The sequence below is a fragment of the Acanthisitta chloris genome, unplaced genomic scaffold (assembly GCF_000695815.1).
Source record: "Acanthisitta chloris isolate BGI_N310 unplaced genomic scaffold, ASM69581v1 scaffold3064, whole genome shotgun sequence".
Lineage (NCBI taxonomy): Eukaryota > Metazoa > Chordata > Aves > Passeriformes > Acanthisittidae > Acanthisitta > Acanthisitta chloris.
Window position 1 is genome coordinate 3,967 of NW_008670785.1, and position 13,719 is coordinate 17,685.

A 13,719-nucleotide genomic window follows, 5' to 3' on the forward strand; every position below is an offset into this window, starting at 1 on the left:
ATTACACTCAGCCCCTCCAACTGCTCTGGGCACCCCTGGGAGCCCAGAGTTGGGCTGGTGAGGATTTCTGGGATTGAGAGACCTGTGTAGGAGCAGACCAGGAAGGAGTGAGCTTCCTAGTGGGGAATGAAGCTCTGGTGAGCTGGGGTAGAGCAGTTTACAATGGGCATGCCTGGAACTTACGAGATGTGGTGAGAAGAAATGCTGGTGCAGAGAGATTCCATGGTAGCTAAGCTGGTCTGGAGGATGGCTGCAGGGGCTGGGCTGGGTCTCTGGTCCCAGGTGGGTCTGGTGCCTGAGGTGAACCTGTGGTGGAATACAGGGGTGGAGGGTGCTGCACAGGGATGGCTCAGCACAGACACACCAACGGGAGACACCCCAAAATGAAGGGCCAGACCTTACTGGGGCCAGACGGCTTTGCTTCTACCACCATTCTGGAAATGGGGCAGAAAAATGTAGATAGGGCTTCACCCAGCGCCACCTCTGCCCATTTCCTGTGATTTGAGGCAGGATGCAGCGCCTCCAGAAGCTCCATCCAGGGGATGGAGCAGGAGTGTCAGTCTTCCCTAAAGGCTGCGCCTGAGATAATTGTGTGTGGGAGGTGCCCAGGTTACCTTTTCACAGCCTCAACCCCTGGAGTGATGTTTTTGTGGCCTTTTGTATCTCTCTCCACCCACATATTTGCAGATCATTCAGGGGCCCTTGTCAGAGGCAGGCAAGACTAGATCAATCAGATGTTAATGATCTGCCTCGGGTCCTAAAGCTGGAGGACCCTACAGGCTGGTCTCTTGCGGCCATTGTGAACGACTTCTCTTCCTTGATCACATCCCCATACAGTAAAACGTTATGTCACCTGACATCTGCTGTTGTCCATTTGCCTGGGTAAGTCTACCAGGCTAGAACATGGCCCCTCATCCTGCTAGGTGTGCTGTGACTGGTACCTTCAGCAGCCACTAGAGAGCAGTCACTAAGTGGGATGTATCCTGCATCTCTGTGGTGTTGAAGTGGCATGAGTGACTCACACAATTCTTAGAATCATGGAATTGTTCGTTGGAAGGAATCTCAAAGATCCTCTAGTCCTGCTGCCTCTCCTCACCCCTGTTCACAGGCAGGAACATCTTCCATTAGACCAGGTTGCTCAAAGCCCCATCCAAACTGGCCTTGAACACTTCCAGGGACAAGGCATCCACAACCTCTCTGGGCAGCTTGTTCCTGTATCTCACCCCCCTCACAGCAAAGAATTTCTTCCCTATACCCAATCTAAACCTGCCTTCTTGTCCTATAACTATATGCCCTTGTGATAAGTCCTTATTCACCTCTTTTGTAGCTCCTCTTTGGTACTGGAAGGCTGCCACAAGGTCACCCTGCAGCATTCTCTCCAGGCTGAACAACACCAGCTCTCAGCCTGTCTTCATAGGAGAGGTGTTCCAGCTCTCTGATCATGTTGGTGACCTCCTCTGGAGTTGCTTCAACAGATCCATGTCCTTTGTATATTGGGGGCCCCAGATCTGGATACAGTGTTCCAGCTGGGGTCTCACAAGAGTGGAGTATAGGAGCAGAGTCACCTCCCCCCCAACCTGGCTGTGCTGCTTTTGATGCAGCCCAGGACACAGTTTGCTTTCTGGGCTGCAAGTGCACACTGTGCTGGGTCACACTGAGCTTCTTGTCAACCAACACCCCCAAGTCTTTCTCCTTGGCTTCAGTCATGACACTGGGAGGGAGGGAGCTGGGTGCTGTGCAAGTTGCAGTCCTGAATGGGGATCTTCCACAGAACATGTTCTTCAGAAACTTAGACAACCAGCTAGCTCATACCAGCAGGAAGTCAGAAGAACAAATCAGAACTAAGCTGAGGAGTGCTTTTAACACATCCCCTGCTCAAAGCAGGCAAACCCCAATGTGAGGTCCACTAGTTCTAAGCCTTATCCTTTTGAATTTTGATCTCCAAGATCAGAGACCCTGCCAGCCCTCTGGATGCAGCTTTCCCCTGCATTCAAAGAGCAGTTCCCCTGTGGAGGGCCTTTGCCCAAATGATGGTAAAGTAAACATGCACATGCATCTTTACCATGTGTGTCCTCCTTTGTGGGCACATAGGGATGACCATGAGATGTGAGGCCACAAAGCACTGTGGGTCCATTGGGAAGGGGTCTTTGGGGCAGGGACACATTTATGTGCTGTCTGACTGCATGAGGAAGCCACAAGGAAACCCGGCTTCTGAGTCTGTGGTGGGGAAGTTCAGACCAGCCTCATTTGCCCTCCTGCTGTGCCTGGCTGAGCAGGACTAGTAGGAGAGATGATGACAAGGATGGGTCTTCCTTGCTGTCTTCCACGGGCAACAGTGCCAGGTTGAATCTCTCCCTGTGGTTTCAGTTGCTGCTGGTGTGTTGGACCTGTGCATCCCAGGCAAGGGTTTGGCCCACAGCTGACTTTTACCGGGGCCAGCAGGGGTTGGTTTGCAGAAAGGATACGATGGCATTTCAGGCAGGATGACTGCGGTTTCCATGGCAGCCTTCAGGCCTGAGCCAGTATCTCCCTGCTGCAGTGGCTGGGAGCACACAGAGCTACCTGTCCCCAGCTTTTCTCCAAGGGTGGCACATGAAAAGGCAACGCTGGGGCAGGGGAAGGTGGTGTGTATACGGTCTGAGCTATCCCAAGGGCAGGAAATATATCAAAGAGAGAATTTGCCAGTTAAATGTGGAGATCCCTTTTGAAGAATGGGGATTGCCCATGCCCACCTGAGGGCTGAGTTCTCTGCTTAGCATGAGGCTCCCCTTACTTTCCTCCAAGCACATCTACTTGCACTTTTGCCATGTGGTGCCCGGGGCTGTGCAAGTGTGAAAAATTCTGTGTCCGCATACACAGATGAGGCATGGTTCTCCCCTGGACACAGAGGTAACTGTGTCCTTGCAGCTACGACTTGAGAGCAGGAGCACAAGTGCGAAGGACTAGCAAGCAGCACTCTGTGCTGTGTGTACGTGTCCCACTGCAGCTGAGCCCATACACTGAGCAGTAATGCAAACCCTACCTTCTGCATCTGTGGGAGCCAGAGGGCATAAAACTCCCAGGCTGTTCCCTATGCAGCACTGGTCTGTGATCATCTGCTTTTGATGAAAGGTCAGGAGAAAGTCTGTCTGGAAAGCCAGGATTTTATCCAGGACACATACACACACATGTGCTGGGCCTCCCTGCCTAGGCTGTGCACCCAGCAAATATCCTCAGCAGTCACTGTGCACAGCTTGGCTGACAGAAACTTGGTGTCTCTGCTCAGGATGTGCAAGGAGCCAAAGCCTAGCTAATTAGAAATGGAGAGGCAATTCCCCCTCCCTGGGTCAGGAAAAGACATAACACCACTAGTCATTCGAGCACTGTCAACCTTTCTGGTATTCAAGATAAGCTTGATAAGCTCTTACACGTGCAGCAAAATATGTTTTCTTCTGATGACTGTAGGATCAGATCAAATTACCAGTTCATTGTGTCCCCCTGTGCAATAGCTTCGTGTGACAAATGATACTATGAGGATGTGGGAAAGCCCCCCAGTGTTTCTGTAAGTGCTCTATTTTGAGACCAATAAGTGCTGTGTAAATACTGGTGTGCTGGGAGCAAGCTGTGCTTGAAACATGAAACTCCTCTGAGAAAGGTCATTTGCCTCCACTGGGTGCATCACAGGATTGCTAGCAGAAACCAGCCCAAATGAAACACAAAGTGGAAAAACTTGTCCCACGTTCATTCCTCAAGGCATTGCTGCCCCGCCACGCCCTGCTGCCCTTCTTGCCTGTGTGCCCCCTGTCCCACTCTACTGTGAAGAAGTTGCCACCTCCTTCTAAGGGACCATTGCCCTCAGCCTTCTGGTTTGACATTTCTTCATGTCCAAAGCTGTGGCCAAACTACATTGAATTCCTGTAACCTACGAACAGACTCCTTCCCCCATCTACCAGAGTATGTCTGTCCAAAGCAGCAGCAGAACCTACCCTTGAGTCTAGAACAGCCCAAACTCCTCTCCCAAGTACAGCCACAGCTCCCAGGACTCATCAGCTGTCTCACAATGTGTTTGTAAATCTCTGTGTTTGCAGTGAAGTGAGGCTAATTTATTTCCCAGAAGTTGCTAAAAAATGTTGCATCTCGGACTTTCTCTGCCATAGGATTTTGGTGTGCAGGGTGTTGTTTCTTTTCTATGTATGAACAAACAGGACTGACACTCCTGTATGGGTTTAGACCCTCCACAACTACCCAGATTTGCCTGCAGCCATGGCAACTCCATAGCCCAGCATCTGTATTCTCTGTCTTGTGGTCCCGTGTAAGATGTCTCTGCTGCCTTTTTATATGCAAGGACCTTGCAGAAATGCATATGTGAACAGAGATATACATGATCCTCAGGATATGTATTGCCAGATACCATAGACCCAAGATAAGATACACACAGACATTACTCCATATACAGTGTGAACCCAGAGCTGCAATATTTGGGCGGCTGACAGTGTGGGCATAACCAAAGGTGGCCACCAGAGAGAGCAAAACATGCCAAAGGGCTTAGCAGCTCTGCTGCCGCCAGATCCCATCTGCTGAGCTGCAGTAATTCTGCCATAGGAAGTATTTTGTCCTTTGTCTTGTACAGTCCTGAAGCCAAGGCAGGGGTTGGGGTTTGGAGCAGCAGGGTTGGAGGGAGTGAGCTGCTTTGCTGTGCCACCACTGCTCTGCAGCAAGGTGCTAACTACAGAGGGGCAACAAAACTTCCTTAGCAGCTGCGAGACTGGGGCATTGCTTCCCCAGGCACCCCAGTGGGTGTCACATGAGTAAACACGGTCAGGGCAGCCTGTCACACAGAACCACGGCAAGTGCAGCTTATGACCCCAGACTGCTCCTGCATCCTCACAGATTTCTAGCCTGAAACTGCTGGGGAGAGGAATTTCCAAAACAATGTTGCTATTTGAGGAATGCAGCAGAGGGGAGGAAATAATTACAACAGAGATAAGGAGAAGTTGGTCGATTTGACAACTGTGCAAGCTCCTCTGGCTCTGGCTTGTTTAGGATGAGACTTCAGCCCACCTCCCTCTGCCCCAGGCAGCCAGTGCTGCCTTAACACCAGCTCTGCTGGTGGGGCTGGGAAGGCGGCTCTGGGGCAGATGCAAGGAAAGATGAAATACACTACTGGGGTCAAGGTGGTAGGGTGGCATCTGTTCCTATTTCCCTCTGCAAATGCTCCCCACCTCCTTTACTCGGCAGCCATTCACTGGGCTTCCCCCTGGCTCTGTGGTCACAAGGTTGTTTCACTAAGAGTACATGCAGGTTTCAGGCATTTCCTTAGAAAGCTGAGCAGCTCTAGTGCCCCATCGCCGGAACTGTGGGGGCTTGTCTGCTTTCCACCCTGCCCTGGGCTGTGTTGCTCTCAGCTGCCAAGATTCCCCGTCCTCACTACTGCTCCCTTTGGAGTGCACCTCTGTTTAACATCTGTCTACGTGGTACTCCTCTGGCAGACCGCTAAAAAGGTCTTGTGTAAGTGTTCTGCTGGAAAACAGAACAGGTCTAGTCCCCTCCTCCCAGGAACAGAGAAAAAGCTGCATTGCTCTTGGTTTGGAGTTCAGGAAAAATTTGTTTGCTGAAACCGGATGTCGGCATCCATTTTTGCTGACCCCAGGCTGAGGCTTTTGCACCTGACACTTGCAGAGAGGCTGTTCTCTCACTGACAGGCAGTAAGGGATTTGTCCGAGCCAAGGTCACTCTCCCAGGACTGTGAACATCTGTAGCTTGGCAAATAAATGGTAAGAGAAAGTAGATCCACAAGCTGTACAACCTGCAAAAGGAAAGATAGACAGACAGTGCTTGGGCAGGTGGATGCAAGGCACTCACCTGGACATCCCCAACACACTCAAGCGCTGGGGCTCATGCTGTGCACACAGAAACTAAAGAAATACCCTAAGTATTGCAACAAGACTAGGAATTAAACATTTCATCCGTTCAAGGTGAAATTGTCCACCCGAAGGAGTGGCTTCATATCTGCAGTTCCATCTCATCTCACAGGTATGCTCAGCTTTGCTTGTCCATGCTGTGCCATTCAAACATATTGCATGCATTGGTCATTTTAGATGACTGCCATTCCAAAGCTGGTCAGCACTCTCATCTCTGACAAAACAGTTGTGAGAATTAAAGACCAAAAATGCACTTGGCCAGGAAAGGGGTTACTCTTCCTCACCCCTGCAGGTATCCAGCTCTGCAGCCTGAGCCCTGGTTTATAGTCCTGTTGCAACACAGAGCCACAGAATTTACCTGCAGAGTTGTTGATGTCTCCTCCCCAGAAATATACCCAGTCTTAGGGGAAAAAAATGGGAGCAAAGCAGACACTCTACTGATGAGATGACTGAAGGCTAGAGGGGACTGTCAGAGCCTTCCCTTTTGCTGTGCTGTACCTCTGAACAGGGGTTTCTCTCTGAACAGAGAGAGTTTCTCTCTCCCTCTTGGATGTGCAGCACAAGGTAATATTCATGCTGTGGCACTCCTTGCTCAGGCACTTCAGCCTCTTTAAATGTGTATGTTTCCCTGTTTCTCTGGAAATACAGACAGCAGCTAAGTGCTTTTCCTAACAGGGTTGTGCACAGATGCAAGAGCTCTCTGTTTCTAATGCTGTTACCCACCTGCTTACAGCTGCATGTTGCATTATCCCTATGAAGTGCAGCACAAAGGACTCATGGTGTTACCCACAGATACACTTCAGTCTCTGCAACACTGCTTTCCCAGGCAGATCTCACATCTGACATTTGCCTCCAGTTATGTTTCCATAATTTACTTATTAAAGTTTATTTCACCAGACTGTAATGATTTATTTAAATCCAGAATCTCTTGGAACAGACACATTATTTTCTATGCCTCCATGTTTCTGACATCTGCAAACTTCTTAAAGGTTTTGTAACAACTACTTTTTGAAAGGCCATCATTTTTCAGCTGTTTCTTTTACATAAGGCATCAGGTGATATTAAGTAAAAAATGCTTTGAGGAAATCCGATTTTGTAACAGAAACTCTGTTTCCCTTATGGATTGAAGCAAAAATTCTATGCTGTTTGTTTGTTGGGTTTTTTGAAGTAAGAAAAGTAGAAGAAAACAAATTTGTTTGAGAGTGCTGTGCCTCATGTCTGACATCAGTAGCAGTTTTCAGCCTCTTTGTTGATCCTGAGTGCCAAACAGATGTTTGGATAAGGAGCCAGCTCTTCCCTTGCTCTAACTTCTTTTATTTTCATGGAAATACTGTACTGGTTTTCTCTTCCTGCAAGGGATTGCCATGAAAACATTGGCTGGTGTGGATGGAGAGTGCATGGTACAGGAGCACCAGCAGGAACATGTGGCAGGAGCAGCCACAGGGTGGGCATTTTCATTAGCCAACTACAGGGGTCCTACTGCTTTACAGACCACCCCAAAACCAGGGATGGTCTCAAATATGTGACAGCCTAAAGCAGGATATACTGAAACCGTTAGAAATAGTGTTTGAAAGACAAGAGACATAAAGCATCCTGATAAGGAGACAAAGAGCAGCAAGTACAATTTAATGGTTCTCAGAAGAGGAGCAGGATGGAGAGACAGGAGGCCACAATCACCATCAGCTCCTAACAGGTCAAGACTCAAAAGCAGCACACAGTTCCTGAGGTAACATCCCTGATAAGACCTCAGTAATTAGTGTCCTTTTTACTCTGCATCACCATTAAGTGTCCCTGGGCAAACTGCTTGCATTTTGGTGCTTGCATCCTGGGCAGACCATTTGGATGCTCCCATTTTGGACATCCTTGCAAGTAAGAGGGTGTGGGGGATGCCAGTGAGGAAACTGGCTTAGTTTCAAAGTAAGCATTCCTTCTTCCCACAGTGGGTCCCACAGTGAGTTTTGCTGCATTGTTGCAAGACAAGTTTTGCCAGTATTTTCTTGGTGCTCTGAGATTTCTGATTTGTTTTTCTGCCATCTCTTGATGTCTCCTGGGGCTTCACCAGGAGAGACATTGCCGTGCTGGTAACAGTCCAAGTCTTGAAACTTAAAGCAGTGGATGCTCACCAGACCAACACCCAGTTGTGGCTTGTTATACTTGTTGCCAGCTTGACATGAGTACCTGGTGTGTGACTTGGCCTGTGGTACCAGGTGTCTCTTGTTATTAATGTGTAAACACAATATGATGTAAACACCAGAGCAATAGGGGCATTGAGAGTTTTGGAACAGGTCAAAAACAGAGGCTTCAGGACTATAAATAACCTACTGGCGGTTGGTTAGGTGTGCAGCCTTAAAAGCTGGGAAAAGCCTGTGTTAAGTGTTCCAAAGAAAAGCAGTGACAGCTGAGCAATGAGAAACACAACTGAGCAACAGGGTCAGGCACCTGCTGCTGTGTGGAAAAGCAGCACCTGCCAGTGCTGCAAGGGAAGGGGCTGGAAGACAAGGGCTAAGAGCTGTCTAGGAGCTCAGACACCTTGAAGAAGTGACAAGATGCTGAATGTGGTATGTTTCTGGCGGTTTCTGTGGCCAGAAGCACAGCTGTAGGACAACTGTGGGGCTGTGAGCACCTCTGTTCCATGCAGCTTTGCTCTCCTGGGGACCACATAATGCTGAGGTTGGAAGCAACCTTTGGAGATCATCTGGTCCAAACCCCCTGCTCAGAAAAGCCCAGAGACAGCCACCCAGGACTGTGTCCAGATGGCATTTGAACATCTCCAAGGATGGAGATTCCTACCATCACTTGGTTGCAAACCCCAACAAAATCCTTTTGAGCTGCCAGTATCTCAGAGGCTGATGCATGGTGCCATGAGTGTGTCTGAGCATGGCTTTTTGTGCACATTTCTCCTAGCTATTGCTCCAGTTCTCAATGAAGCTTTAATATGTATCAACTCGATATGTATAATAATGATTTGGACGCGATAATAGTTAGCACACATGGGACAGAGGACTCCTTAGCAAAATGCTTCAAAGGTAGGCTAGTGCCAGCGATTTAGACATGCTGATTTTGAAAGCAGCTAATTTTGCAGGGTGCAGACAGACTTCCAGGCAGAGTGCCATGTCAGCTAGGTATAGCCCTTCAGCTTGCAGTTGCCAACACTGACTCCAAAGTTCATCGGCCCCTTATATGTTAAAAGCCATTACTGATTTCACCTTTGCAGATGGCTTCTTGTCCACCAGAAATTCTCATTTCAGTGAGATCATAGATTTGAGGGCTGCTCGGTAGACTTCCCTGAGCAATCTCAGTTTCCGCTCCTGTTCTCCAGGTTATCTGGGCAATCCTTGCTATGTCAACAAGGCGTGCTGAGACCTTGTTTCTACAAGATTCTTGGTGAGAAGTATCACAATGTTTGTGCATGTTAGAGGCAACCAAAGAGCGTCAACTGCTGCCTCTGCAACTGTGTTTTCTAAAGGAATGATGATGTTTTCAAATTATTAAGGCAGGGAAAGATTTCTGGAGAGCTTTTGTTCAATCCCTTTCCTCAAAGGGTAAATCTGAATTCCTACCACCTCATCACTCAGGAGTTTGTCCAGTTGAAGTGGAAGCTGTAGTGTTCCTATTACTCCAGAAACACCCAACCTATCTCCTCAGCTTTGTGCTCGGTAGGAAAACCAAACTTTGGAAAACCATCCAGACCCAGAAAATATGTGGTGCAAACTTTTAGCAGCTGGGTGAAAAAGCAAGTTTTACAGACACAGGCAGAAAGTCAGTGTTATCTATCTCAAATGTGCAAAACTTGGCCATTCTGGAAAGCGACTGATGTTATCTACATGGACTTGTGCAAATTGTTTGACACTGTCTTGCATGACATCTCTAAACTGGAGAGATATGGAGAGTCAGGATAAGGAATTGGCTGGAAGGTCACGCTCAGAGTGTTGTGGTCAATGGTTTGATGTTCAAGTGGAGAGCAGTGACTTGTGGTGTTCCTCACAGTTCAGTACTGGGACCAGCACTGTTTAACATCTATGTCGGCAGCATGGACAGTGGGATCAAGTGCTCCCTCAGCAAATTTGATGACACCAAGCCGTGTGGTGCAGTCAGCATGCTAGAGGGAAAGGATGCCATCCAGAGGGATCTGGAGAGGTTGGAGAGTTGGGCCCTTGCAAACCTCATGAAGTTCAACAAAGCAAAGTGAAAGGTCCTGCACCTGGGTTGGGGCAATCCCAAGCACAAATACAGGCTGAGCAGAAAATGGGATGGAAGAAACCCTGAGGAGAAGGACTTGCGGGTGCTGGTGGATGAGAGGCCGGACATGAACCAGCAATGTGCAGTTGCTGCTCAGAAGGACAAATGTGTCCTGGGCTGCATCAAAAATCAGCATGGCCAGCAAGCAAGTCAAGTGAGGTGATTCTGCTCCTCTACTCTGCTCTCATGAGACCCCACCCGGAGTAATGCAGGGGGCAGGTGTAGATTAGATATTAGGAAGAACCTCTTTACTGTGGGGGTGGTGAGGCACTAGCACAGGTTGCCCAGAGAAGTTGTAGATGTGTCATCCCTGGAAGTGTTCAAGGCCAGGTTGCATGGGGCTTTGCACAACTTTGTCTAGGGGAATGTGTCACTTTCCACGGCTGGGAGGTTAGAACTACATGATCTTTAAGGTCCCATATAACCCATATCATTCTATAATTCTATGACATTCTGAGAGTGCAGCTGCATCTGTGGACTTCTTTCATCAGCATGCCCCATCTCACCTGTCCTGCTGATGTCTTTACACAGCCTTCACACTTCCTTCTGTCAAGCACATTCCCAGGTGTTGCTGCTTAATGAGTGGATGCGTTAAATTCATGATGATCCCAGTGCCTGACCTGAGCATAGCACTGCCTGCTCTGTGAAAACACATCAGCCCTGGTTGTACTGCAGTTGGAAAGGCAAAGAAATTTGTACTATGCACAGAAGAATAATCTCTTTTCCCTTCAAAGCAGATTTTTTCCAGTGATGGTCTCTTCTCTGGCACATCTCACTCTTCATCGGGCCCACATATCTCTGAGGGTATTTCTGGAAATGGGGGGAACAATAGTTATACTGGAGAGACATCTTCTCCCACATTGCTGGAGCATATGCTGCTATGGAGTGATGCTGTGACCCCAGACCCTCTTTATCAGTGCTGCTCTTCCCTGTCAGTACATTTCCGTTAGAGCAGCTACTAAATCCCATGGGAAAGAGATACAGAGATTGTGACAGTTTGTTGCTTTTTTTTAAAAAAAAATTTGTTTCAAATGGGTTTTTTTTCTGTTCCAGATTGTGATTTGGTAAAAGAAAACTGAGGCATATGATAGGTGGGGTGCTGCTGGAGGGATGACTTTTCAGTTTGTCTCTGTTTCACATGGGAGTCTGCTGATGTTTTGTATTTTTGACCAAGTTGTTTCTGCCCCTCTCGAGGGAAAGTTGAAGGATGTAAAAACAACCCTGGTCAGTGAGCTCTTACTGTGATGTCCTTTGTGCCAGCAGCACCTCCACAGACACATGGAAGAAAGGCTTCCAGACATAGGCTCAATGTCCATTTGCCAGCTCTGGATGAGTTGGACACAAGTGTAGGAAGCTCCACAGCTCCTTGCTTTGTCTCCTGCAGCAGGGCAGATGCTCACAGTGGTAAATACCATTCCAAGTTTTGATTTTTGACACAATGTAAAGCAGGTTTGGAAAGCACAGACAGCCATGTGACTCCATGCTCTTCTTCCCCTGGCAGTGCCCTGCAGGTCCAGCCTTTGGACTTAACCCAAGCCACTTGTTTTCCCCACTTAGCTCTCCACCAGAAGATCTAGTGCAGGCTTGGGAAGTCAGTTGCTGGTCACTCTACAGAGAGTAGAAAGTCTTTACTCTGTGCACTGATCTGCATTGCTGGTAGTTATACTGAGAGTAGTGGATGGAAAAGGAAAACAGGCTCCAGGAGTGGGGTTGCTGCCTTGGGTATACAGAAAACAGAGGTGCATTGTCCCTGAGTGCACAGACATCCTGCACATGGGATGTAAGCAAATAAGAACAGATCCAGCGTCAGCACCGCTGTGCTAAGACACAAAGCAAGAACAAAGGGCAAGCACACCCACTTCAAATTCCTTCCAAGGGGGTGAAAAGGTTTAGCTAACTCCAGCTTAGTATTTTTCTTCCTTCTAACAACAGCTTTTTTTTTTGGTTTTTTTTTTTTTTTGCTGTGGGTTTTTGTTTGTTCCCCCCTGCCACACACATACACCGTGGGCTGGAGAACAGGAAGGTGTAGCAGGGTAAACATGTGGGATAAGTGTCAGAAACCTTTGTTCACCCATTGTGGCCCTTGGCAAGCAGGTGGAGTTTGAAGTGGGGGAGAAAGCTCTGCTAGGGCAAGTATGGCCTCACAGCAAAAAGTCAAGGGATTCTTTACAAGCCATGTGCTGATCTGGGCCAGGGAAGCCTTGGTAACCAGTGGGGAGAAGGGTGCAATCCTGCCGACACTTCTCAGCTGCTGCTTTCAGCAAGGGTCAAAATTTCCACACAAGGCTTCTTCCAGACACTGAGCTGTGTGACTCCTGAGCATTCCTCACCCAGTTGTTGGGGAGGAACAACTCAATACGCTGAGGACAGAAGTAGGAGAAAGTGGAAGGTCCATCTCAGACCATTTTTCTGCCTATAGATACCAAACTTTGAACCATGAGAAATTAACACCCACAATTCCTGAGCCTTTCAGGCTCCAAAAATCAATGAAAAGTGCAATAGGGACCAGCAAGCCTGCTGCAACACCCTAGTCTGCCAGCAACTTCAATGCAATGATGCTCCTGCATTGTCTGCAGTGCCCTGGTAGCCAGCCCTGGATGGATGAAACAGGCAGAGGCCAGTGCCCTCTCCCAGAGCCCTCTTTGAGTATGGTCTTCCGAGCATGCTCCCAAGCAACTGCAGGGTCTTGGGGATGCCCTACCCACTATGCCAGCCTGGGCCCCAGAGGCTGGTAGCAGGTCCCAGCTGGATATAACTCCACCACTCCCTGGAGTGCACTGAGGAGCTCCTGCCAGCTGCCTAGCCTTAGTCCACTCTTGCAGTCTGAAAGATCTCCTCCGTAGAAACTGTTTTAATGAGAAATTGCCAAGGAACACAGGCAAACGTTTACGTCAGTTTCCCAGGAATGAGTTCTTCATTTTCACATTCTAGCCAAACCCACAAGCACACAGGGAGCAAGCAGTGGCCTGTTTCCCTCAATCAGTCAACAGCCTGAGTGAGGGCTTGTGTCCCCTGCCTGGTTTCAGGAGGGGTCTGCATGCTGTCCCCCCACCCACAGGTAAACAAACCACTTTATGATTTTCTAGTGTCAACTGGGGACTCTTGGATCTATTTCTTTAACACTGTGAAAAATTTTGCAGCACAGAGAAATTCATTCAGGGAGGCAGCCAGAGAGGGGAAAAGCTTGATAAAGTTAATGCAAGGAGTCTAAGGCATGGCCCAGCCTACCCCATTAGCCAGAAACCCAACCAGCTGGAGGGGGAATCCAGAGTAATGCTGTCAGACGTCATAACTGAAAATATTTTATTTGACATCAATAGCAAAGTAGGAACATTGGATTACACATCCCTTGATATATAGAGGATAAAAATGCAAAAGCAAAACCATCTACAGGAAACCAATAAGCAGTCCAGTATAGAAGTAATAGCCTGGGGAAAAGCTGCATATCAGGATCCTCCCTCATGCTAACAAGCAGATAGTCATTCCAAAGTAAACAAGCATTAGCATTTTCTTTGCAGCCATTTGATCTGGGTTTCAACCATTACACACAGAATCGTGTTGAGTGTTGCTACCAGTACAG